Genomic DNA, 24,042 nt, shown 5'->3' with positions numbered 1-24,042 from the left:
GATGTGCAGGAAAATGTAGCTGGTCTAATTAGCAAGTTTGTGGACGATACAAAGATTGTTGGAGTTGCAGATAATGAGGAGGATCATCAGAGGATACAGCAGGATGTAGATCAGTTTGAGGTATGGGCAGAAAAATGGCAGACATAGTTTAATTTGGACAAATGTGAGGTGATGCATTTTGGAAGGTCAAGTACAGGTGGAAATAATACAGTGAATGGCATAACCCTTGGGAGTATTGATACACAAAGGGAAGGTGCATTGAGTATAAGGATAGACAAGTTATGCTGCAGCATTGTAGAACTTTAGTTAGGCCACAATTGGAATATTGTGTACAGTTCTGGTCACTACATTACGAGAAGTATGTGGATAATTTGGAGAGGTTAGAGAAAGGGTTTACCAGAATGTTGCCTGGTATGGGGGATTTTAGCTCTGAAGAAACATTGGATAGACTAGGTTTGTTTTCACTGAAACGCAGCAGGTTGAGGGGTGAAGTCTTAGAAGTTTATAAGATTGTGAACAGCATAGATAGAGTGGAAAGTATGAGGCTTTTTCCCAGGGTGGAGGGGTCAATTACTAGGGGACACAAGTTTAAGGTGTAAAGGGAGAAGTTAAAAAGAGATGTGCAGTGATGAGGAGGTGCCACTATTGAACAGGGATGGATAAGGTCAGAAATTGTACAATGCCAGGTTATAGTCCAACAATTTTATTTGAAAACACAAGCTTTAGCAGCCTCAGTCCTACTTCAGGTATTAGTGAGAGAGGTGATATTAGACACAGAATTTATAAGTAAAAGGTCAAAAGATTGAAACACTGAGGATTTACTCAACAAACCTTGGATGCTGTTAAATCTTTAAGTTAGAAGGTTTTAATTGATTAATATGTATATGTAAATCCTCAAATTCCTTTCAAGTCACGGTCCTGAGAGAACTAAAGGTTTTACCAGTGTAAAGAAGAGGTGTCATTTTAGGTCAGACACTGCATGTTAGGTGTGAGGACTTGCTTGTGTTTTAGTTCGGAGTCAGGCTGGTTTTGTTTTTAAAGTAGAAATTTATGAAACGCCACATTGACTGTCTATAAATTGTGTGTTTTTTTGAACAAAATCTGCAAGTACAAATTCACCCCGTAGATTTACTGGTTTTATTTCTAACGTACGATTTGTAAGACGTTGCTGATTTCATTTCTAAATTAGGAACTCTCACACTCACTCACTCACACACCCCCTACACACACACACATGCATGCGCACGCGCACACACTTTCTCTGCTCTCCGCTACATGTGCGCACACGCACACGCATGCGCGCGCACACAGTCTCTCTCTCTCTCTCTCTCTCTCTCTCTCTCTCTCTCTCTCTCTCTCTCTCTCTCTCTCTCTCTCTTCGCCCCCCCCCCCCCGCCCCCTACACGCACTTTGGATGGGGTGGATTTGTACTTACCGATACATTGCATTTTGTTGAAAAAGCAAACAATTTTCGACAGTCAATCTGGTGTTTTATAAATTCCTACTTTAGGAACAAAACTAGTTTGACTCCAAACCAAAACACAAACTGATTCCAAACAAGGTCTCACACCTAACATGTAGTGTCTAACCTAAAATGTCACCTCTTCTTTACACTGACAAAATCCTTAGTTCTTTCAGAACATGGGCTTGACACTAATTCGGGGATTTACATATGTTTATTAATCAATTAAAACCTTCTGACTGAAGATTTAATTGCATCTTAGGTTTGTTTAGTACATCCTCATCAATGATGTCAGCCTTTGATCTTTTACTTATAAATTCTGTGTTGATACTACCTCTCTCACTAACACCTGAAGAAGGAGTGAGTCTCCAAAAATTTGTATTTTCAAATAAACCTGTTGGACCGTAACCTGGTGTCGTGTGATTTCTAAAAAAGATGTGTCAGGGACGTTTTCACACAAACGGTGGTGAGTGCCTGGAATGTACTGCCAGAGGAAGTGGTGGAAGCAGACACAACAGCAGCTTTCAAGAAGCACCTGGACAAACACACGAATGGGAAAGAGAATAGAGGGATACGGGTCCTGTAAGTAAATATGGAAAGGCAAAATGTGTCAGTACAGGCTTGAGGAGCCAAAGGGCCTGTTCATGTGCTGTATTGTTCTTTATGCTAATATGTTCCCTGTGACACAAAGCTGGGTGGCTAGGTAATCTGTGATGAAGATGCTCGAGAGCCTGTGGAATTCTGTCACAGAAGGCATTTGAAACTGAAATAGAAAATGTTTTCAAAAGCAGCTAGATATAGTTCTTAAGGCTACAGGAATCAAAGGGAATGGGGATGTGGCAGGAAGCGGCTGGATGATCAACCATGATCCTTGCGAATGGCAGAACAGGCTTGGGGGGCCAAACAGCCTATTCCTATGATAAAGAAATAACGAAGTGTTGAGCTGGATGAACACAGCAGGCCAAGCAGCATCAGAGGAGAAGGAAGGCTGGCATTTTGGGCCTGTTTCTTCTTTAGATTCTCCAACGTCTGCAGTTCCTACCATCTCTGACCCTATTCCGTATTCCTATTTTTAATGTTTCCAGGTTGAGTGAGTGGACAAATGCAACGCAAATGAAGGATAATATGGATAAATGTGAGTTTGCAAAAATGGGAAGGCAGATTATTACACGAATGGTGATAGATTGGGAATGGGGAGGGGCAATGAGACCTGGGTGTTCCTGTACACCAGTCACTGAAAGTAAGCATGCAGGTGCAGCAGTTGGTGAGAAAGGTAAATGGCATGTTGGCCTTCATAGTGAGAGGATTGGAGGACAGGAGCAGGGGGATGTCTTGCTGAAACTGTACAGGGCCTCGGTTAGACCCACACGTGGAGGACTGTGTGCACTCTTTACCTCCTTATCTGAGAAAGGACATTTTGTCTGTGGAGGAAGGGCAACAACCATTTATCAGATTGATTCTGGAGTCAATGCATGAGGAGAGACTTGATAGATTAGAGCTATAATCCTTAGAGTTGAGAAGAATGAGGAGAAATCACATTGAAACCTCTAAAATGACAACAGGAATAGACAGGGTAAATGCAGGAAAGATGTTCTTGATGACTGGGGAGTCTAGAACCAGGAGTGACAGTTTAATGGCACAGGGTATTATTTGTGATAGTTTAATGCCACTTGGGACAAGTGCACTGATAATAATATTCCACTATTCCACAAGTCAATGCAAAATATATAAAATCCCAATTAAACCTACAAGCTGACCCACTTCCCTGCCTGACTACTATTCTAGACAAAAACAAGGTTTCATTAGTAACAGAAAATAACTCCAGTTACTGTAACACAATTAACTCGAACAAATGGCAAAGAAAAGAACAGATTTCTTTTCTACCACTGAGCAACTTAAACTATACCTCTTCAAAAATCCTAAATGCATACACACGTAAAAGATGCAGATATTATGAGGTGAAAGAAAAAATAGTGAAAACAGAAGGTAGATTTAACTCCAAAAGTCCAGATCCCGATGGTGAGTTAAGTTGCCTCATATAGTTTCTTTTGTTTTTTTTCTTACTCAGATGACCTCCTGTTCTCTATAAAGTGAAGGCTGTTGGCTAGGTAGTTGGTCTGTTAGACCTAGGACTCTTACGGTCAGAATTCTTCATTTTAAGCATTCCTGGTTTTCCTGCCTAATCCCAACACAGGATAGGGAGAGAGATGGATGGATGTTTTCAGTTTGTAGGCTCTAAATATTTCTAATGCTCTTGCACTTATATCTTTGGTTGAGTTACAGTTTGTCACAATCAGTGAACTGTCGTCAGGCAGAAATTCTTTACACAAAAGATACAATGCCACACAGTCTCAAATTGTGCCTGTCACTGCTTTAAAATGATCTTATTGTACAGTTAAAAATATGAAGCTGTCTTTTCAAGTTGTAAAACTTGTACTCCTCTTACAGCAGTCCAACTTCCATTTCAGTTTATTGTTTCAAAAAATGAAAAATGTCTCCTCCAGTTTTAACAACATTTGTGAAGGATTAGCATTGGTCAGAAAATCCCTAAATCTTGGTGCCGGAGACACTTGTGCATCTGTTGCATCCAAATGTGCTTGCAGATAGGGACTACTGTCATGTCTCATTGTGACCCTCCCTCAGCGCAGACCCTCTGACTGAATGCAATACCCCTCAGTGCAGACCCTCCAACTGTACTTCCTTGATGCAGACCTTCCAACCGTGCTGTCTTGGCACTGACTGTCTGACTGTGCGTAATGCTCTCTCAGTGCATACCCTCCACTGTGAGAACCGCTCCCTTAGTGCTGTAGTGGGGATGTCAGCCTGGACTATGTTCTTGAGTCTGAGATAGAACTAGAACCCCTGAATTTGACCCAAAATTAAGGACGATAGCCCTGAAATGAGGCCTGCAAATGATTGGATAGTGTGCAGTGAGCGTCCAGTTTACAACACCGTGTCTTTGAAGTTGGAACAGACAGAAAACTTCAAACAGCCCCTTCCTAAATGCTTGATAGCAGAGGCCTCTCTTGCCTGATGGTGGTAGTGAGATGCCGATAAGGGTGCCATCTCACTGGTGCCACTGTTTCCCTGAGCTCTGAGCAGAGGCTGTGATTTCCTCCATGAACCAAAAACTTTTTGGGTCCTAGCTGGGACCTCAGCATGTGTCTGCACACACTTTCAACCCTGAAATTTCAAACACCACGGCACAATCAGCGTGTTGATGAATTTCAAAGCCCGAACGCCACCCATCTGATAGGCTGCATGCCAGACTCATTTTGCTGTCATGTACAATTATCCTAAATTAGCTTTCAATATAGAGCAGGACTCTCGGAACCAGCAGCCACCAGCGATCTCTTTAGGCCAAGTACAACAGCTTACTGAGTACAGAGAATAAATCAATGGGAGCATTTCTTGCCAGCAGCTCTCTCTATTGGACCATGGGATAATCTGCACCAGTGCCTGAGAGGATTCAGAGAGCCTCCATTGAAAAAGCCAGCCTCACCTTCTGTTCTGACCAGCTGGTAGAAAACCACAAAGCAACTGGGTATCAAAACATTAAAATGTGAGGCTGGATGAATACAGCAGGCCAAGCAGCATCTCAGGAGCACAAAAGCTGACGTTTCGGGCCTAGACCCTTCATCAGAGAGGGGGATGGGGAGAGGGAACTGGAATAAATAGGGAGAGAGGGGGAGGCGGACCGAAGGTGGAGAGAGTATAGGTGGGGAGGTAGGGAGGGGATAGGTCAGTCCAGGGAAGACGGACAGGTCAAGGAGGTGGGATGAGGTTAGTAGGTAGCTGGGGGTGCGGCTTGGGGTGGGAGGAAGGGATGGGTGAGAGGAAGAACCGGTTAGGGAGGCAGAGACAGGTTGGACTGGTTTTGGGATGCAGTGGGTGGGGGGGGAAGAGCTGGGCTGGTTGTGTGGTGCAGTGGGGGGAGGGGACGAACTGGGCTGGTTTAGGGATGCAGTAGGGGAAGGGGAGATTTTGAAACTGGTGAAGTCCACACTGATACCATATGGCTGCAGGGTTCCCAGGCGGAATATGAGTTGCTGTTCCTGCAACCTTCGGGTGGCATCATTGTGGCAGTGTAGGAGGCCCATGATGGACATGTCATCTAGAGAATGGGAGGGGGAGTGGAAATGGTTTGCGACTGGGAGGTGCAGTTGTTTGTTGCGAACTGAGCGGAGGTGTTCTGCTAAGCGGTCCCCAAGCCTCCGCTTGGTTTCCCCAATGTAGAGGAAGCCGTACCGGGTACAGTGGATGCAGTATACCACATTGGCAGATGTGCAGGTGAACCTCTGCTTAATGTGGAATGTCATCTTGGGGCCTGGGATAGGGGTGAGGGAGGAGGTGTGGGGACAAGTGTAGCATTTCCTGCGGTTGCAGGGGAAGGTGCCGGGTTTGGTGGGGTTGGAGGGAAGTGTGGAGTGAACAAGGGAGTCACGGAGAGAGTGGTCTCTCCGGAAAGCAGACAGGGGAGGGGATGGAAAAATGTCTTGGGTGGTGGGGTCGGATTGTAAATGGCGGAAGTGTCGGAGGATGATGCGTTGTATCCGGAGGTTGGTAGGGTGGTGTGTGAGAACGAGGGGTATCCTCTTAGGGCGGTTGTGGCGGGGGCGGGGTGTGAGGGATGTGTTGCGGGAAATATGGGAGACGCGGTCAAGGGCGTTCTCGATCACTGTGGGGGAAAAGTTGCGGTCCTTAAAGAACTTGGCCATCTCCAGCACATCCCTCACCTTCCTGGACCTCTCAGTCTCCATCTCAGACAACCAGCTTGTAACTGATGTCCATTTCAAGCCCACCGACTCCCACAGCTACCTAGAATACACCTCCTCCCACCCACCCTCCTGCAAAAATTCCATCCCATATTCCCAACTCCTCCGCCTCCGCCACATCTGCTCCCACGACAAGACATTCCACTCCCGCACATCCCAGAAAAAACTCCGACACTTCCGCCATTTACAATCCGACCCCACCACCCAAGACATTTTTCCATCCCCCTCCCCTGTCTGCTTTCCGGAGAGACCACTCTCTCCGTGACTCCCTTGTTCGCTCCACACTTCCCTCCAACCCCACCACACCCGGCACCTTCCCCTGCAACCGCAGGAAATGCTACACTTGTCCCCACACCTCCTCCCTCACCCCCATCCCAGGCCCCAAGATGACATTCCACATTAAGCAGAGGTTCACCTGCACATCTGCCAATGTGGTATACTGCATCCACTGTACCCGGTGCGGCGTCCTCTACATTGGGGAAACCAAGCGGAGGCTTGGGGACCGCTTTGCAGAACACCTCCGCTCAGTTCGCAACAAACAACTGCACCTCCCAGTCGCAAACCATTTCCACTCCCCCTCCCATTCTCTAGATGACATGTCCATCATGGGCCTCCTGCACTGCCACAATGATGCCACCCGAAGGTTGCAGGAACAGCAACTCATATTCCGCCTGGGAACCCTGCAGCCATATGGTATCAATGTGGACTTCACCAGTTTCAAAATCTCCCCTTCCCCTACTGCATCCCTAAACCAGCCCAGTTCGTCCCCTCCCCCCACTGCACCACACAACCAGCCCAGCTCTCCCCCCCCCCCCGCCACCCACTGCATCCCAAAACCAGTCCAACCTGTCTCTGCCTCCCTAACTGGTTCTTCCTCTCACCCATCCCTTCCTCCCACCCCAAGCCACACCCACAGCTACCTACTAACCTCATCCCACCTCCTTGACCTGTCCGTCTTCCCTGGACTGACCTATCCCCTCCCTACCTCCCCACCTATACTCTCTCCACCTATCTTCTTTACTCTCCATCTTCGGTCCGCCTCCCCTTCTCTCCCTATTTATTCCAGTTCCCTCTCCCCATCCCCCTCTCTGATGAAGGGTGTAGGCCCGAAACGTCAGCTTTTGTGCTCCTGAGATGCTGCTTGGCCTGCTGTGTTCATCCAGCCTCTCATTTTATTATCTTGGAATTCTCCAGCATCTGCAGTTCCCATTATCTCTGGGTATCAAAACATTATTCTTTAGCTTGCATCCACTGTACCCAGTGCGGCTTCCTCTACATTGGGGAAACCAAGCGGAGGCTTGGGGACCGCTTTGCAGAACACCTCCGCTCAGTTCGCAACAAACAACTGCACCTCCCAGTCGCAAACCATTTCCATTCCCCCTCCCATTCTCTTGATGACATGTCCATCATGGGCCTCCTGCACTGCCACAATGATGCCACCCGAAGGTTGCAGGAACAGCAACTCATATTCCGCCTGGGAACCCTGCAGCCATATGGTATCAATGTGGACTTCACCAGTTTCAAAATCTCCCCTCCCCCTACTGCATCCCTAAACCAGCCCAGTTCATCCCCTCCCCCCACTGCACCACACAACCAGCCCAGTTCTTCCCCCCCACCCACTGCATCCCAAAACCAGTCCAACCTGTCTCTGCCTCCCTAACCGGTTCTTCCTCTCACCCATCCCTTCCTCCCACCCCAAGCCACACCCCCAGCTACCTACTAACCTCATCCCACCTCCTTGACCTGTCCGTCTTCCCTGGACTGACCTATCCCCTCCCTACCTCCCCACCTACACCCTCTCCACCTATCTTCTTTACTCTCCATCTTCGGTCCGCCTCCCCCTCTCTCCCTATTTATTCCAGTTCCCTCCCCCCATCCCCCTCTCTGATGAAGGGTCTAGGCCCGAAACGTCAGCTTTTGTGCTCCTGAGATGCTGCTTGGCCTGCTGTGTTCATCCAGCCTCACATTTTATTATTCTTTAGCTTTTTTCACTGTGTGTGAACAGAATGCCTAAATGAACTTGGAACAATGAGTAGAGACCATCCTAGGTCAGGTGCCAAGAGTAGTTCAACATCAAAATCTCAGGACAGGGACAACAGGGTTAGATACAGAGTAATGCTCACTCTGCACTGTCCCCCATCAAACCCTCCCAGGACAGGGATAGCACAGGGTTAGATACAAAATAAAGCTCACTCTGCACTGTCCTCTATCAAACACTCCTGGACAGGGATAGCACAGGAGATTTACTCTGTATCTAACCCCTTTCCACTATCCTTACAGTGACCTCACCCACCACAGGATGCCACATGGACACTCATTTCAATTATTGATGAGTTGATTGTGTTCCTCTTCTATACAGTTCTTTACCTCTGTCCTTATGCCTGTCACCTTGTATGTTTTTACTCATTGCGTCCCTCTGATCTTCTTCCTGTCTGTGTCTCCATCTTTCTCCTTTTCTCCCTTTTATCTTTCGCAGTCTTATTTTGCTTTGTTTGTAAAGCCTTGCTTGCTGAGCCCCACTCTGTTGCACTTTCTCTCTGTCTGTATTAGTTTCTCACTTTCCTTTTGCCTCTCCCATTACACCTATTTCACCTCGCTTTCATTTAACGTGACCCTGTTCAAGTTGGCAGACAGACAGCACTGTTCACAAGATCAGTCTGAGTATTATTGATGGCTGACTTTGGCTATTCAGCCAGATTTCCCCCCTCCTTGATTCCAAAGGGCTAAGGCTTTTATATTAAGTTGTTCATCTGCTGGTAAGGCTAATAGAACTGGCTGGCACGGTGGCTCAGTGGTTAGCACTGCTGCCTCACAGCACCAGGGATCTTGGTTCGATTCCAGCCTCAGGCGACTGTCTGGGTGGAGTTTGCACATTCTCCCCGTATCTGATTAGACCCAGCCTGAAATGTCAGCTTTTGTGCTCCTGAGATGCTGCTTGGCCTGCTGTGTTCATCCAGCTTCACACTTTGTTATCTTGGATTCCCCAGCATCTGCAGTTCCCATTATCTCTCCACTGTGTCTGTGTAGGTTTCCTCTGGGTGCTCTGGTTTCCTTCCACAGTCCAAAGGTGTGAAGGCTAGGTGGACTGCCCGTACTAAATTGCCCACACTGTTCAGGGATGTGTAGCTTAGGTGGGTTATAGGGGATTGGTCTGGGTGGGATCCTCCGAGGGTAGGTGTAGACTTGTTGGGCCAAAGGGCCTGTTTCCCATCTGTAGGGATTCAGTGGTAACAGGGAGGGGACACTGTGGTGAGTTATATTATTCCAACACCCATAGCTGCGGAGAGATCATTACCCCAACACCCATTACTGAGAGAGGTATCATTACCTCAACCCCCAGTGCTGTGGAAGGCATCATGTTCCCAGCCATCCTGCAGAGGTAGATAATGAGGTATATGTTTTGTTACCGAGGGAGAGTGGCCAAACCAATCTGATAATTAAACCAAAACACAAGCCCCAATGTGTTATGACGGGAGTAGAGGCTCCCTTGTAATAATTACCCCCAAAACACCCAGAGAAGCGTACCTTACCCCTTGTAATCTGTTAAAAGTAGTTAAAAGAAAGAAAATCCCTGATCTCCACTTTACATGTAACTAGAAACAATTTAAAAACCAAATGAATTGTGGATGATGTAAATCAGGAGCAAAAACAGAAGTTGCTGGACCCTTCCTCAAGGTTATTGTATAACCAGTTCTGAGGGTCACTGGACCCGAAATATTAGCTCTGTTTTTTCCTGTACAGATGCTGTCAGACCTGCTGAGCTTTTCCAGCAACTTTGTTTTTGTACAAGAAACAATTTATTTATTTAACTCTAACAATGAACAAATTAATAGAGTTACTAACAAACCGAACAATTCCCCTCTACTAACTACTCCCTAACTGGTCTAAATTCTTTGGAATACTATTCAAATAAACATAAGTCCCACTCATGTAAACTAAGTTAATAAGACAGCAATAAATTAAAACTTAATCTCTCCACAATCACATGGAATTTGTCTTCCAGAAAGTTCCATATTCTCCATTGATTATCTGGCAGAAACCTCTCCTCTTCCTGCTGTTCTCTGTAATTTTTTTCTGTGAGGGCTTTGAACTAAAGATGCTGTGGAATGTTTGATGGGGCTTTTTAGAGAGCTTAATAATTTTTTGTGAAAGCCAGGTTTATGTCTCAGATGGCAATCTTGCTTTCACTGCACATGGCAGCTAGCTCTGCTTGAGTTTCCAAATGCCCTCATCTTTATACCCGTAATGACATAATAGTATTTTTTATGTAGGATTGGTTTGATTTGATTGGATTAGATTATGTACAGTGTGGAAACAGGCCCTTCGGCCAAACAAGTCCACACCGCCCCTTGAAGCATCCCACCCAGACCCATCCCCCTATAACCCACACACCTCTGAACACTACGGGCAATTTAGCATGGCCGATCCACCTAGCCTGTACATTTGTGAGAGGACTGTGGGAGGAAACTTGGAGCACCCGGAGAAAACCCACGTAGACACGGGGAGAATGTGCAACTCCACACAGACAGTCACCCGAAGCTGGAATCAAATCCGGGTCTCTGGATCTGTGAGGCTGCAGTGCTAACCACTGAGACACCGTGCTGCCCCAAACGTTGTCAATAGAATCAGATTTTAAATTTAATAAGTTTTTCGTAACTAAGGGCTTGGTTCAAATTGATTGGCTAAAATTCAAAACTGTTGTCTTTGTTTCAAAAATAATGCTGCTTGGCTGTTCGATCCAAAACATTTCAATATGGGCACTGTCTGCGCATAGTACTTATAAACTTCCAAGTACAGACAAAACACAAGCTCTTAAAGGGACCATGGCACTGATACCCACAATCATTTTTGCCAACAATTTCTAATTTTCTGCCTTCCAATTTATGAAGATTCTACATAACTTCCTAACAGTTTAACACTTACAATAGTGGGAGATGTCGTTTGTCTTTGGAGAATTTGAAATTTAGTGTAATCTCCAACCAGAACACTTTTTAAAATCAATTAAACTCACACCTATATCTGTGCAAGGTACCAATAATGCATTACTCATCATAATGGGAAATGTAATTAACCTCACACTCTGCACTCTCCTCCCACACCAGACTTTTTGCTTTGACAGGCAGCATTAAACCTCACAATGAACACTTTAGGAAATTCCTACAATCTACATGAGCATCTTCCATTTATATAACCGTTTGAACCTCAGGGATCTCCCCACAATGCTGAACAAGCGCATACCCATCTCACCAGTTGATACACTGAGACCAGCTCACAAAGTATGGTTGAATTTGAAACAGATGTGTTATTATTATTATTATTTATTACTTTGTGGGGGACACGATCCTCACTGGTCGGGTCAGCATTAATTGCTTGTTCTGCAGAAGGTGATTGGATTGCCATCATGAACCACTTCAGTTCATGTCCCACAATGCTGTTAGGAAGAGAATCCCAGGATTCTCACCCAGTGACACTGGAGAAATGGCAGTATGGTTCTGAGCCAGGTTGGAGAGTGGCTTGAAAGGATGGTGGTGTTGCCATGTATCTGCTGCCCTTGTTCTTCTGGATGGAAGTGCTCTTGGATATGGAAGGTGTTGCAGATGGTTTTGTTCCCATTTATCTGCTGCCCTTGTTCTTCTGGATGGAAGTGCTCTTGGGTATGGAAGGTGTTGCTTAACGAGCCTTAATGAATCAGTCCAATGAGCCCCTGCTGACCGTGTTCCCAAACTTGCCAGTACTTGGCCCTTATCCCTGCAAACATTTCTTGTACATGCACTTATCCAAATGTCTTTTAGACAGTGTAACCCTACCTGTATCTGCCTCTTCTTCAGGTAGTTCGTTCCACACATGAACCACTCTCTGTGTACAAAAAAAAATTGCCCATTGAGTCCTTTCTAAAACTTTCTCCTAGCACCTTGAAAATATATTGTGGGAGTAGTGTCTGGCCACCCAGGAGCTTCTTTAAAATGGCAGAATGCATAAATGCAGAATGATTATGAAGGGAGAGCGGTCTCAGTGGGGGGAATTTAACTAACATGTAGATTGAGAAACATAAACTAGGGCACTGTAGCATGGTGCCTCTGTGGTTAGTCCTGCTGCCTCAAAGTTCTAGAGCTCACTTCCAGTCTGTAACAGTCTGTGTGGAACTTGCATGTTATCCCTGCGTGGGTTTCCGCTGGGTGCTCCAGTTCCCTCCCACAGTCCAAACATGCGTAGGTTAGGTGGATTAACTATGAGCAGTAGCTCCAGAGTGATGGGGAAAGGGTTTGGGTCTGGGAGGGGGTGTCAGTGCAGATGCAATAGGCCAAATTGGCTTCTTCCTGCAGTGTAAGGATTCTGTGCAAAAGGTGGCTGTTTTCAAGTGTGTACAGTCATCATTACAATAATTGACAAGGCTGTAGGCTGTCCAAAATCTGTAAATGATTGAGAAGTGAGATTTAGTAAAGTGTCTAATGAGGCTGGAACATTATCTGATGACTATCGTCATATGACAAAATGGGGCATTGTGTCTTAAAGAGAGAATCTCAACCTGGCTATGATTGAAGATTTCAAATTATCCAACTTGGATGGCATGAGACAGAGACAGCCCCTCAGACACACAAGGCTAATTAATCATGTGTAAAATGACAGACGATCGGTTCAAATTGTCCACTGAACAATTTAACGTGGTGCTGAATTGTTTTCCATTCAATTGATTCTTTTGTGGCCTGCGGGCATCACTGACTAGTCTTATATTTATTGCTCATTCCTAATTGCCCTGAAGGGCATGTTGTGGATACACCCACAGTGCAAGCAGTAGCTGAGGGACCTGCTCAGCCGTTTCAGAGAACGGCGCTGTGTCAAACACATTACTGTCTGCCTGGAGTCACATGTAGGCCATGCCTTGTTAGGAAAACAGAATTTCTTCCCTGAAGGACATTAATTAATCACACGAAGTTTTATGACAGCTTCCAGATTCTATTTAATAAAAATAACAACTTAAATTTAAATTCCAACAGCTGCTGTGCTAAGATTTGAACCGGAATCTCCAGGGCTCTAACCCTGTTTTACTTGTCCAATGACATTTTCACTGCTTTCCTGTCTCTTCTGAGTTTACCTGAAGTGGCACATTTGGTAGTTGTGGAGAGTTGTTATTGCCAAGATGCCATGTATCATAGAATCCCTACTGGTGTGGAAACAGGCCCAACAAGTCCACACCGAACCTCAGTGCATCCCACCCAGACTCATCGCCCTATAACCCACCTAAGCTACACGTCCTGAACACTACAGGCAATTTAACATGGCCAATCCACCTAACCTGCACATTTTTGGACTGTGGGAGGAAACTGGAGCAGCTGCAGGAAATCCACGCAGACACAGGGAGAATGTGCAAACTCCACACAGACACCTAAGGCCGGAATCGAACCTGGGTCCCTGGTGCTGTGAGGCAGCAGTGCTAACCACTGTGCCACCCTTGTGCCATGATCTTGTTGACTTTCTGTTATTGTTCTGTGGTGGATGTCATCATTGTGCTTACCATTCATTCATTTAAAAAAACCGCTTATTGCCCAAATCCTAATTGTCCCTTGATAAGTTGGTGGGGATCTGACTCCTGGAACCGCTGTAGTCAGTGTGCAGAAGGTAGACCCATAATGCCATTAGAGAGAGAATTCCAGGATTTTCACCCAGCAATGCTGCATGAAGTCTGCAGAATGGCATTATATTTCCAAATCAGGATGGTGAGGAGTTTAGTGGCTGGTTCCCCTCCATCACATGGATGGTGTTCCTACCTATCTGCTGCCCTTGTCCTTCTATGATTGTAGAGATTATATGTTTGCAAAGTGCTGTTTTGATTGTAATCTTTCATTTTTTGAAGACAACAATATTTTCCCTCAGTGTTAACTCTTCAAAAAATGAAGAGACTCAGAGACCTGCCCATTGACTCATGACTACTTCAATCTCTCAGTTCTGAACTCATCTTGCTGTTTATGCCCTACCCTCCTGTCTTTTGCACCCTCATCAGAAAATTAGGACCAGAATTGTACACAAATATGCTGTAACCAAGATTCAACGCAAGTTTCAAACTGAACGACTATGATTTTCGCATCTGCCTCTCTGTAGAAACAAATCTTGGTGCCCAGCAGTCATCTTTGTGGCCTTATTTACCAGCCTCTTTGCTTTTCTGCTGAGACTTTTATGGGTTTATGAAGACCTCAGGGATGGACCTTCAAGAGTTGAATCTTCACTGGGTTGGGAGAATGGGGATGGCCTGTGACTCTCACATGAAGTATATCTGAGTGATACCGTTTGAACACAGTGCATTGATCAAACAGACCCATTTTTTACCTGTCCAGTGTTGTTAACAGGCAGCTAGAATCTATTTATTTATAATCCATAGTCATTCTTGTTTATTGCAGAAACTAGGTCTGTGGTTTCTGTTAAACCTGTGTCAACAAGGGTATGTGAATGTTGTGAAATTTGATAACATCTGTAAGTTTTGTATTCCAGAAACAGTGGGGTTCAATTTCTAGTGTGCTGTCCCAGTGATAGTTTGAAGCTGTTGCTGGGACTGGATTTGAAACGGAGACGAACAGGATTTGGGAGTGGTTTTAGTTGTGGAAAATGCCAGATTGTGAACTGCATTTAACATGTGGCACTAGAAATGGCGAAGGATTTCCTGCAAGTGGCAGAGCTAACCATTTCTAATGACCTTTCAAACCCATTAGCAGGAAACCTGGAGGAGGCAGGAGGCAGAAATAATTGAGAAGCTGACACAGTTAGTGGGGAAACAGTGACTTAGTAAGTGTTGTTACTGGACTGTTAATCCAGAGACCCAGCTACATTCTGGGGACCTGGTTTCAAATCCCAGCACAGCAGATGGTGGATTTGCATTCAATAAAAATGTAAAAGTCTAATGACACTGTCAATTGTCAGGAAAAACCCATCTGGTTCACTAATGTCCTTCAGGGAACGAAACAGCCATCCTTACCTGGTCTGGACTACACATGACTCCAGACCCAGAGCAATGTGGTTGACTCATAAGTGCCCTCTAGGCAATTAGAGATGGGGCAATAGCTACACCTTCAGCCTGTGAATGAATTTAAAGAAAAGGCACTTTGAGGTTAGTCTTAATAGAAGAGGGACTGGGTACTCCAGGTGTTGAAACATTTGAATCACTCGACATTCAGTTCTGAAGCAGTTTGTGCATCAGGCGAAAATGGAGAAAGTAGAGATGAAGACAAAGAAAGAGCCAAGAAATGTAAGGAAAGGTGAGAGAAATTAAAATGATAGGTCTACAAAATCATGAGGGGTATAGACAGGGTGGATAGCAAAAAGCTTTTTCCCAGAGTGGGGGACTCAATTACTAGGGGTCATGAGTTCAAAGTGAGAGGAGGAAAATTTAAGGGAGTTATGCGTGGAAAGTTCTTTACACAGAGGGTGGTGGGCGCCTGGAATGCGTTGCCAGCAGAGGTGGGACATGCAGACACGTTAGCGTCTTTTAAGATATATTTGTACAGGTACATGGATGGGCAGGGAGCAAATGGACACAGACCACTAGAAAATAGATGACAGGCTAGACAGAGGATCTTGGTCGGCGCAGGCTTGGAGGGCCGAAAGGCCTGTTCCTGTGCTGTAGGTTTCTTTGTTTCTTTGATAGGAAATGGACATGAGAAAGCTAGAATTAGAATTGCAAAGACAAGAGAAAGCAAGGGAACATGAGTATCAGCTTAAAACAATGCAGTTTGAAGAGGACAGGATCAGATGCTGGTGAAGGCTCTAATGTGGAGAATATTAGTCCAAGTCTGACACCCACGTAGGAAATGATTAAGCTGGCACAGGCCCTACTAACATTTGGGGAGTAGGAAGGCATTTGAAGGTGGCTTGACAAATGAATTGAGAAAAGGAGGATTGGACACTGCTCATACAGAGCAAGTTGACAGGTACAGAATAGGAAATTCATGCTTCACTGTCAGGGGGAATTCTTCAGATAATGTGAAAAGAAACTGGTCAGTATATAAGCTAATTAAAGCCCAAGGCAGAGAGTTTTTTTTCTCTTTAAAAACTTACCTCGTGCAGTAGAGGCCCTCTTGTTTTTCAGCGGCAGCAGCACAAGCCAGAGTGTTGACAGGAAAGTAAAGTTGTGTTTTTTTTTCTCTCCAGTATATATATTTGGACAATTGCTTTACCCAAAACACTATTTAAGTAGTGTCTCCCATCCTCCTCGTCTAACCAAAAAGGAAGGTTCTGAGCGCCGATTTGGTAATGTTACTAGTTTTTTTTTCTTTCTTTAATCTGTTTGGGAATTCAGAACAGTGGGAATGGATGTTAGGGCAGTTGCATGCTCTTCCTGTAAAATGTGGAAGGTAAAGGTCACCACTTGTGTCCCCACTGACTTCATCTGTGGGAAGTGCACCCAACTCCAGCTCCTTGGAAACCGCATTAGGGAGCTGGAGCTGGATGAACTTTGGATCATTCGGGAGTCTGAGGTGGTGACAGAGAGGAGTTATAAGGAGGTGGTCACACCCAAGGTACAGGAAAAAGGTAGTTGGGTGAGTGCCAGGAAGGGGAATGGGAATTGGCAGACAGTGCAGGGATCCCCTGTGGCCATTCCCCTCAATAACAAGTATACCGTTTTGGATACTGTTGGAGGGGCGTACTTGCCAGGAGTAAGCCATGGGGTACAGGTCTCTGGCACAGAGTCTGTCCCTGTTGCTCAGAAGGGAAGGTTAGATTAGGAGAACATTAGTCACTGGGGACTCCAAAGTTAGGAGATTCTGTGGGAAATGAGAGACACTCACAGTTGGTGTGTTGCCTCCCAGGCGCCAGGGTCCGTGATGTCTCGGATAATGTTTTTGGGATCCTTAAGGGGGAGGGGGAGCAGCCCCAAGTCATGGTCGACATAGGCACCAATGACATAGGTAGGAAAAGGGATGGGGATAGAACATAGAACAGTACAGCACAGAACAGGCCCTTCAGCCCATGATTTTGTGCTGACCATTGATCCTCATGTATGCACCCTCAGATTTCTGTGACCATATGCATGTCCAGCAGTCTCTTAAATGTCCCCAATCACCTTGCTTCCACAACTGCTGCTGGCAACGCATTGCATGCTCTCACAACTCTCTGTGTAAAGAACCCGCCTCTGACATCCCCTCTATACTTTCCTACAATCAGCTTAAAACTATGACCCCTCGTATTAGCCTTTTCTGCCCTGGGAAATAGTCTCTGGCTATCAACTCTATCTATGCCTCTCATTATCTTGTATACCTCAATTAGGTCCCCTCTCCTCCTCCTTTTCTCCAACGAAAAGAGACCGAGCTCAGTCAACCTCTCTTCATAAGATAAGCCCTCCAGTCCAGGCAGCATCCTGGTAAACCTCCTCTGAACCCTCTCCAAAGCATCCACATCTTTCCTATAATAGGGCGACCAGAACTGGACGCAGTATTCCAAGTGCGGTCTAACCAAAGTTTTATAGAGCTGCAACAAGATCTCATGACTCTTAAACTCAATCCCCCTGTTAATGAAAGCCAAAACACTATATGCTTCCTTAACAACCCTGTCCACTTGGGTGGCCATTTTAAGGGATCTATGTATCTGCGCGCCAAGATCCCTCTGTTCCTCCACACTGCCAAGAATCCTATCCTTAATCCTGTATTCAGCTTTCAAATTCGACCTTCCAAAATGCATCACCTCGCATTTATCCAGGTTGAACTCCATCTGCCACCTCTCAGCCCATCTCTGCATCCTGTCAATGTCCCGCTGCAGCCGACAACAGCCCTCTATACTGTCAACGATACCTCCAACCTTCATGTCGTCTGCAAACTTGCTGACCCATCCTTCAATCCCCTCATCCAAGTCATTAGTAAAAATTACAAACAGTAGAGGCCCAAGGACAGAGCCCTGTGGAACACCACTCACCACTGACTTCCAGGCAGAATATTTTCCTTCTACTACCATTCGCTGTCTTCTGTTGGCCAGCCAATTCTGTATCCAGACAGCTAAGTTCCCCTGTATCCCATTCCTCCTGACCTTCTGAATGAGCCTACCATGGGGAACCTTATCAAATGCCTTGCTGAAGTCCATATACACCACATCCACAGCTCGACCCTCATCAACTTTTCTAGTCACATCCTCAAAGAACTCGATAAGGTTTGTGAGGCATGACCTACCCCCCTCAAAGCCGTGTTGACTGCATTTAATCAAGCCATGCTCTTCCAGATGGTCATAAATCCTATCCCTCAGAGTCCTTTCTAACACCTTGCAGACGACAGACGTGAGACTTACTGGTCTGTAATTGCCGGGGATTTCCCTATTTCCTTTCTTGAAGAGAGGAATTACATTTGCCTCTCTCCAGTCCTCAGGTACGACTCCATTGGAGAGCGAGGATGCAAAGATCTTCGCAAGTGGTGAAGCAATTGCATTTCTTGTTTCCCAAAGCAGCCAAGGACAAATCTGATCCGGGCCTGGCGACTTGTCAATCTTAATGTTTGACAAAATTTTCAGCACATCACCTTCCTCTATGTCTATCCATTCCAGCATGCACACGTGCTCTTCAAAGTTTTCATTCACTACAAAGTTCGTTTCTTTCATAAAGATAGAAGCAAAAAACTCATTTAGGGCTTCCCCCACCTCCTCAGACTCCACACACAAGCTCCCTATGCTATCCCTGATCGGCCCTACTCTTTTTTTGACCATTCTCTTATTCCTCACGTAAGTGTAAAATGCCTTTGTGTTCTCCCTAATCCGTTCTGCCAAGCCTTTCTCGTGCCCCCTCCTGGCTCTCCTCAGACCATTTTTGCGCTCTTTCCTCGCCTGCCTGTAATCCTCTAGAGCTGAGCTTGACCCTAGCTTCCTCCACCTTACGTAAGCTACCTTCTTCCTTTTGACGAGAAGCTCCACCGCTCTCGTCATCCAAGGTTCCTTTATCTTACCCCTTCTTGCCTGTCTCAGCGGGACATATTTATTCATCACTCGCAACAACTGTTCCTTAAACAGTCTCCACATGTCTATAGGGCCTTTACTATGGAATAATTGCTCCCAGTCCATGCTTCCTAACTCATGTCTAATCGCATCATAGTTTCCTCTTCCCCAATTAAATATCCTCCCATTTTGCCTAATCCTCTCCTTCTCTATAGCTATGTAGAATGTGAGGCAGTTATGGTCACTATCACCAAAATGCTCTCCCACCACAAGATCTGATACCTGCCCCGGCTCGTTTCCGAGCACCAAGTCTAGAATGGCTTCTCCCCTCGTCGGCCTGTCAACGTACTGAGTTAGGAAACCCTCCTGAACACACCTTACAGAAACAACTCCATTCAAATCTTCTGCTCGAAGGAGGTTCCAATCAATATTGGGAAAGTTAAAGTCACCCATTACAACAACCTTACTATGTCCTCACTTTTCCAAAATCTGCCGACCTATGCTTTCTTCAATCTCCCTGCTGCTATTGGGGGGCCTGTAGTAAACCCCTAACGAGGTGACTATTCCCTTGCTGTTCCTAATTTCCACCCACACTGACTCGGTAGGCAGATCTTCCTCGACAATGGAAGCTTCTGTAGCTGTGATACCCTCTCTGATTAGTAGTGCTACACCCCCTCCTCTTTTTCCCCCCTTCCTATTCTTTTTAAATGCTCTAAACCCTGGAACATCCAGCAACCATTCCTGCCCCTGAGAAACCCATGTCTCTGTTATGGCCACAACATCATAGCACCAGGTACTGATCCATGCTCTAAGTTCATCACTTTTATTCCTGATACTCCTTGCGTTAAAGCAAACACACTTTAACTGATCCCTTGGCTCCTTCCCAGGAAAATCCTTCCCACTAGCTGGTCTGCCTCTTGCTATTGCCTCACCTGCATCAACTCTCACCTCCGGTATACAGCTCAGGTTCCCACCCCCCTGCCATATTAGTTTAAACCCTCTCGAACTACTCGAGCAAATCTTCCACCCAGGACATTGGTCCCCTTCCAGTTCAGATGCAACCCGTCCTTCTTGGGAAGGTGGGACCTGTACCAGAAGGCATCCCAATTGTCTACATATCTGAAGCCCTCTGTCCTACACCAGCTGCGCAGCCACGTGTTAAGCTGTGCCCGCTCCCTGTTCCTCGCCTCGCTATCTCATGGCACCGGTAGTAAACTAGAGAACACTACTCTGTTTGTCCTGCTTTGCAGCTTCGGTCCTAACTCCCTGAAATCACTTTTTATATCCTCAATCCTTTTTCTGGCTATATCATTAGTGCCAATATGTAACACAATTTCTGGCTGTTCGCCCTCTCCTTTTAGAACCTTATACACCCGATTGGAGACGTCCCGGACCCTGGCACCAGGGAGGCAACATACCTTCTAGGAATCCCGATCCTGACCACAAAATCTCCTGTCGATTCCCCTAACTATCGAGTCCCCTACCACGAGTACTTTTCTATTCTGCCCCCTTCCCTTCTTTGCCACAGTGTCAGGCTCAGTGCCAGAGAACTGACTACTATGGCTTTCCTCTGGTAGGTCATCCCCCCCAGCAGTATCCAAAACGGTATACTTATTGCTGAGGGGAATGCCCACAGGGGATCTCTGCACTGTCTGTCTGTCCCCTTTCCTCCCCCTGACTGTAACCCATCTATCCTTGTCCTGAGCCTTAGGAGTGACCAACTCCCGGTAACTCCTCTCAATTACCCCCTTTGCCTCCCGAATGATCCATAGTTCATCCAGCTCCAGCTCCATTTCCCTAACACGGTTTTCAAGGAGCTGGAGTTGGGTGCACTTCCCGCAGATGTCTCCCACCTGCCACATTCTGCAGGAGGAGCAAGCAACTGCCCTAGCATCCATACCCCACTTATCTGAACACCCACTCAGTACTAAAGTAGAAAGCATAGTTCAAGTTAGAACATAGAACATAGAACATAGAACAGTACAGCACAGAACAGGCCCTTCAGCCCACAATGTTGTGCCGACCATTGATCCTCATGGATGCACCCTCAAATTTCTGTGACCATATGCATGTCCAGCAGTCTCTTAAATGACCCCAATGACCTTGCTTCCACAACTGCTGCTGGCAACGCATTCCATGCTCTCACAACTCTCTGCGTAAAGAACCTGCCTCTGACATCCCCTCTATACTTTCCACCAACCAGCTTAAAACTATGACCCCTCGTGCTAGCCATTTCTGCCCTGGGAAATAGTCTCTGGCTATCAACTCTATCTATGCCTCTCATTATCTTGTATACCTCAATTAGGTCCCCTCTCCTCCTCCTTTTCTCCAATGAAAAGAGACCGAGCTCAGTCAACCTCTCTTCATAAGATAAGCCCTCCAGTCCAGGCAGCATCCTGGTAAACCTCCTCTGAACCCTCTCCAAAGCATCCACATCTTTCCTATAATAGGGCGCCCAGAACTGGACGCAGTATTCCAAGTGCGGTCTAACCAAAGTTTTATAGAGCTGCAACAAGATCTCACGACTCTTAAACTCAATCCCCCTGTTAATGAAAGCCAAAACACCATATGCTTTCTTAACAACCCTGTCCACTTGGGTGGCCATTTTAAGGGATCTATGTATCTGCACACCAAGATCCCTCTGTTCCTCCACGCTGCCAAGAATCCTATCCTTAATCCTGTACTCAGCTTTCAAATTCGACCTTCCAAAATGCATCACCTCGCATTTATCCAGGTTGAACTCCATCTGCCACCTCTCAGCCCATCTCTGCATCCTGTCAATGTCCCGCTGCAGCCTACAACAGCCCTCTACACTGTCAACGACACCTCCGACCTTTGTGTCGTCTGCAAACTTGCTGACCCATCCTTCAATTCCCTCGTCCAAGTCATTAATAAAAATTACAAACAGTTGCTATAAAATTAATAACAAGCTTATATTCAATAGAGAAAGTTTAGAATGAACCTTACCTTATTAACTAGGTTAGAGGAGGAGGGCGGGTGGGAGACACTACAGTTGTAGAGTCTCGGGTTTAGCCGCCCTGCTGATATATATGGTCACTGCTTTCCTTCCCGGCTGCCCCTCTGGTCCTCGTCACTTCCTCCGCTGTTCCCGCTCCTTCTGTGAAAAAGGAAACACTGCTGCCCACTACCAGTAAGTAATTTTTAAAAACTGCCTTACCTTAGCTGCAGTCTTCCGGGTTCATCTTACCTCCGCTGCTGCTCGCCCTCAAAAAATGTAAGCAGAAATTTAAGAAGCTAGGGTGGAAGCTTAGAGCTGGAACAAACAGAGTTGTTATTGCTGGTTTGTTACCCATGGCACATGCTAGTGAGGCAAGGAATAGGGAGAGAGAGCAGTTGAACATGTGGCTATACAGGGATGGTGCAGGAGGGAAGGATTCAGATACCTGGATAATTGGGTCTTATTCTGGGGTAAGTGGGACCTCTACAAATAGGATGGTCTACACCTGAACCAGAGAGGTACCAATATCCTGGGGGGAAATTTGCTTTTCGGGAGGGTTTAAACTATTTCAGCAGGAGGATGGGAACATTTATTGTAGCTTCAGTGTACTGAAGGTTGAGAGTAGTGAGGCCATGATTAAGGTTTCAAGGTTGCAGGAGTGTACCAGCACGCAGGAAGGTGGTTTGAAGTGTGTCTACTTCAATGCCAGGAGCATCCGTAATAAGGTGGGTGAACTTGCAGCATGGATTTGTACCTGGGACTTCGATGTTGTGGCCATTTCGGAGATGTGGACAGAACAGGGACAGGAATGGTTGTTGCGGGTTCTGGGGTTTAGATATTTCAGTAAGATCAGGGAAAGTGGTTAAAGAGGGGGAGGTGTGGCATTGTTAGTTAAGGACAGTATTACGGTGTCAGAAAGGACGTATGATGAGGACTCGTCTACTGAGGTAGTATGGGCTGAGGCTAGGCACAGGAAAGGAGAGGTCACCCTGTTGGGAGTTTTCTATAGGCTGCTGAAAAGTTCCAGAGATGTAGAGGAAAGGATTGCAAAGATGATTCTGGATAGGAGCGGAAGTAACAGGGTAGTTATTATGGGGGACTTTAACTTTCCATATATTGACTGGAAACACTATAGTTCGAGTACGTTAGATGCGTCAGTTTTTGTCCAATGTGTGCAAGAGGGATTCCTAACACAGTATGTAGATAGGCCAGCAAGAGGCAAGGCCACATAGGATTTGGTACTGGATAATGATCCAGGCCAAGTGTTAGATTTGGAGGTAGGTGAGCACTTTGATGATAGTGACCACAATTCGGTTACATTTACTTTAGTGATGGAAAGGGATAGGTATATACCGCAGGGCAAGAGTTATAACTGGGGAAAAGGCAATTATAAGGCGATTTGAACTTTAAAGCTTTCAGGCGCATCATTATCAGTTTTGGTATAAAACAGTTGAAGTCAGTTGTGTATCAGCCAGAAATCCAGGGAGCTTTGGAGAGATGCCATCAGACTCAAAACCACGAGTAAGGTGTACTGACAGAAATACTCACAGGATTGGGTCAAATGTATAGATTCCTTTCAATGGCTACCAAGGATTTCCCAAATGAATCCACTGGATATAGTCCATTTGGATTGATTCATGAGATAATGGGTCCATTAAGATTGATGGGTGAAAAGTCCTTGAACCAAAAAGATGAATCAATGTTGGATGATGTGTCCATGTTTCTATAAAGACTCACCGGAGCATGTAGGATGGTACAAGATTGGTTGCAAGTTTCACAAGTGAAAAAAATGAGAAAATGGGCAGATGAACATTCAGCAACGAGAACAAATTTCAAGTGAAAGATGAAGTTTTGGTTTTGGTGCCTTTGCAAGGTAAAGGTAAATTGAAAGGTGAGTTATGTGGTCCAAACAACAGAGTGAAGAGGGTCTGTAAAGTGACTTAGCTGGT

At 45.8% G+C, this 24,042-nt stretch overlaps 1 protein-coding gene across 1 annotated transcript in view; it reads left to right on the top strand.

The window, feature by feature from the left end:
• The window catches only part of LOC125456615 (probable voltage-dependent R-type calcium channel subunit alpha-1E), a 714,016-nt gene that overhangs the window by 184,788 nt on the left and 505,186 nt on the right, over window positions 1-24,042 (top strand). The window lies entirely within an intron of this gene.

The sequence above is a fragment of the Stegostoma tigrinum genome, chromosome 8 (genome assembly GCF_030684315.1).
Source record: "Stegostoma tigrinum isolate sSteTig4 chromosome 8, sSteTig4.hap1, whole genome shotgun sequence".
NCBI classification, from domain to species: Eukaryota; Metazoa; Chordata; class Chondrichthyes; order Orectolobiformes; family Stegostomatidae; genus Stegostoma; species Stegostoma tigrinum.
Note: the sequence above shows the minus strand (reverse complement) of the source record. Positions and strands in the feature narration are given on the sequence as shown.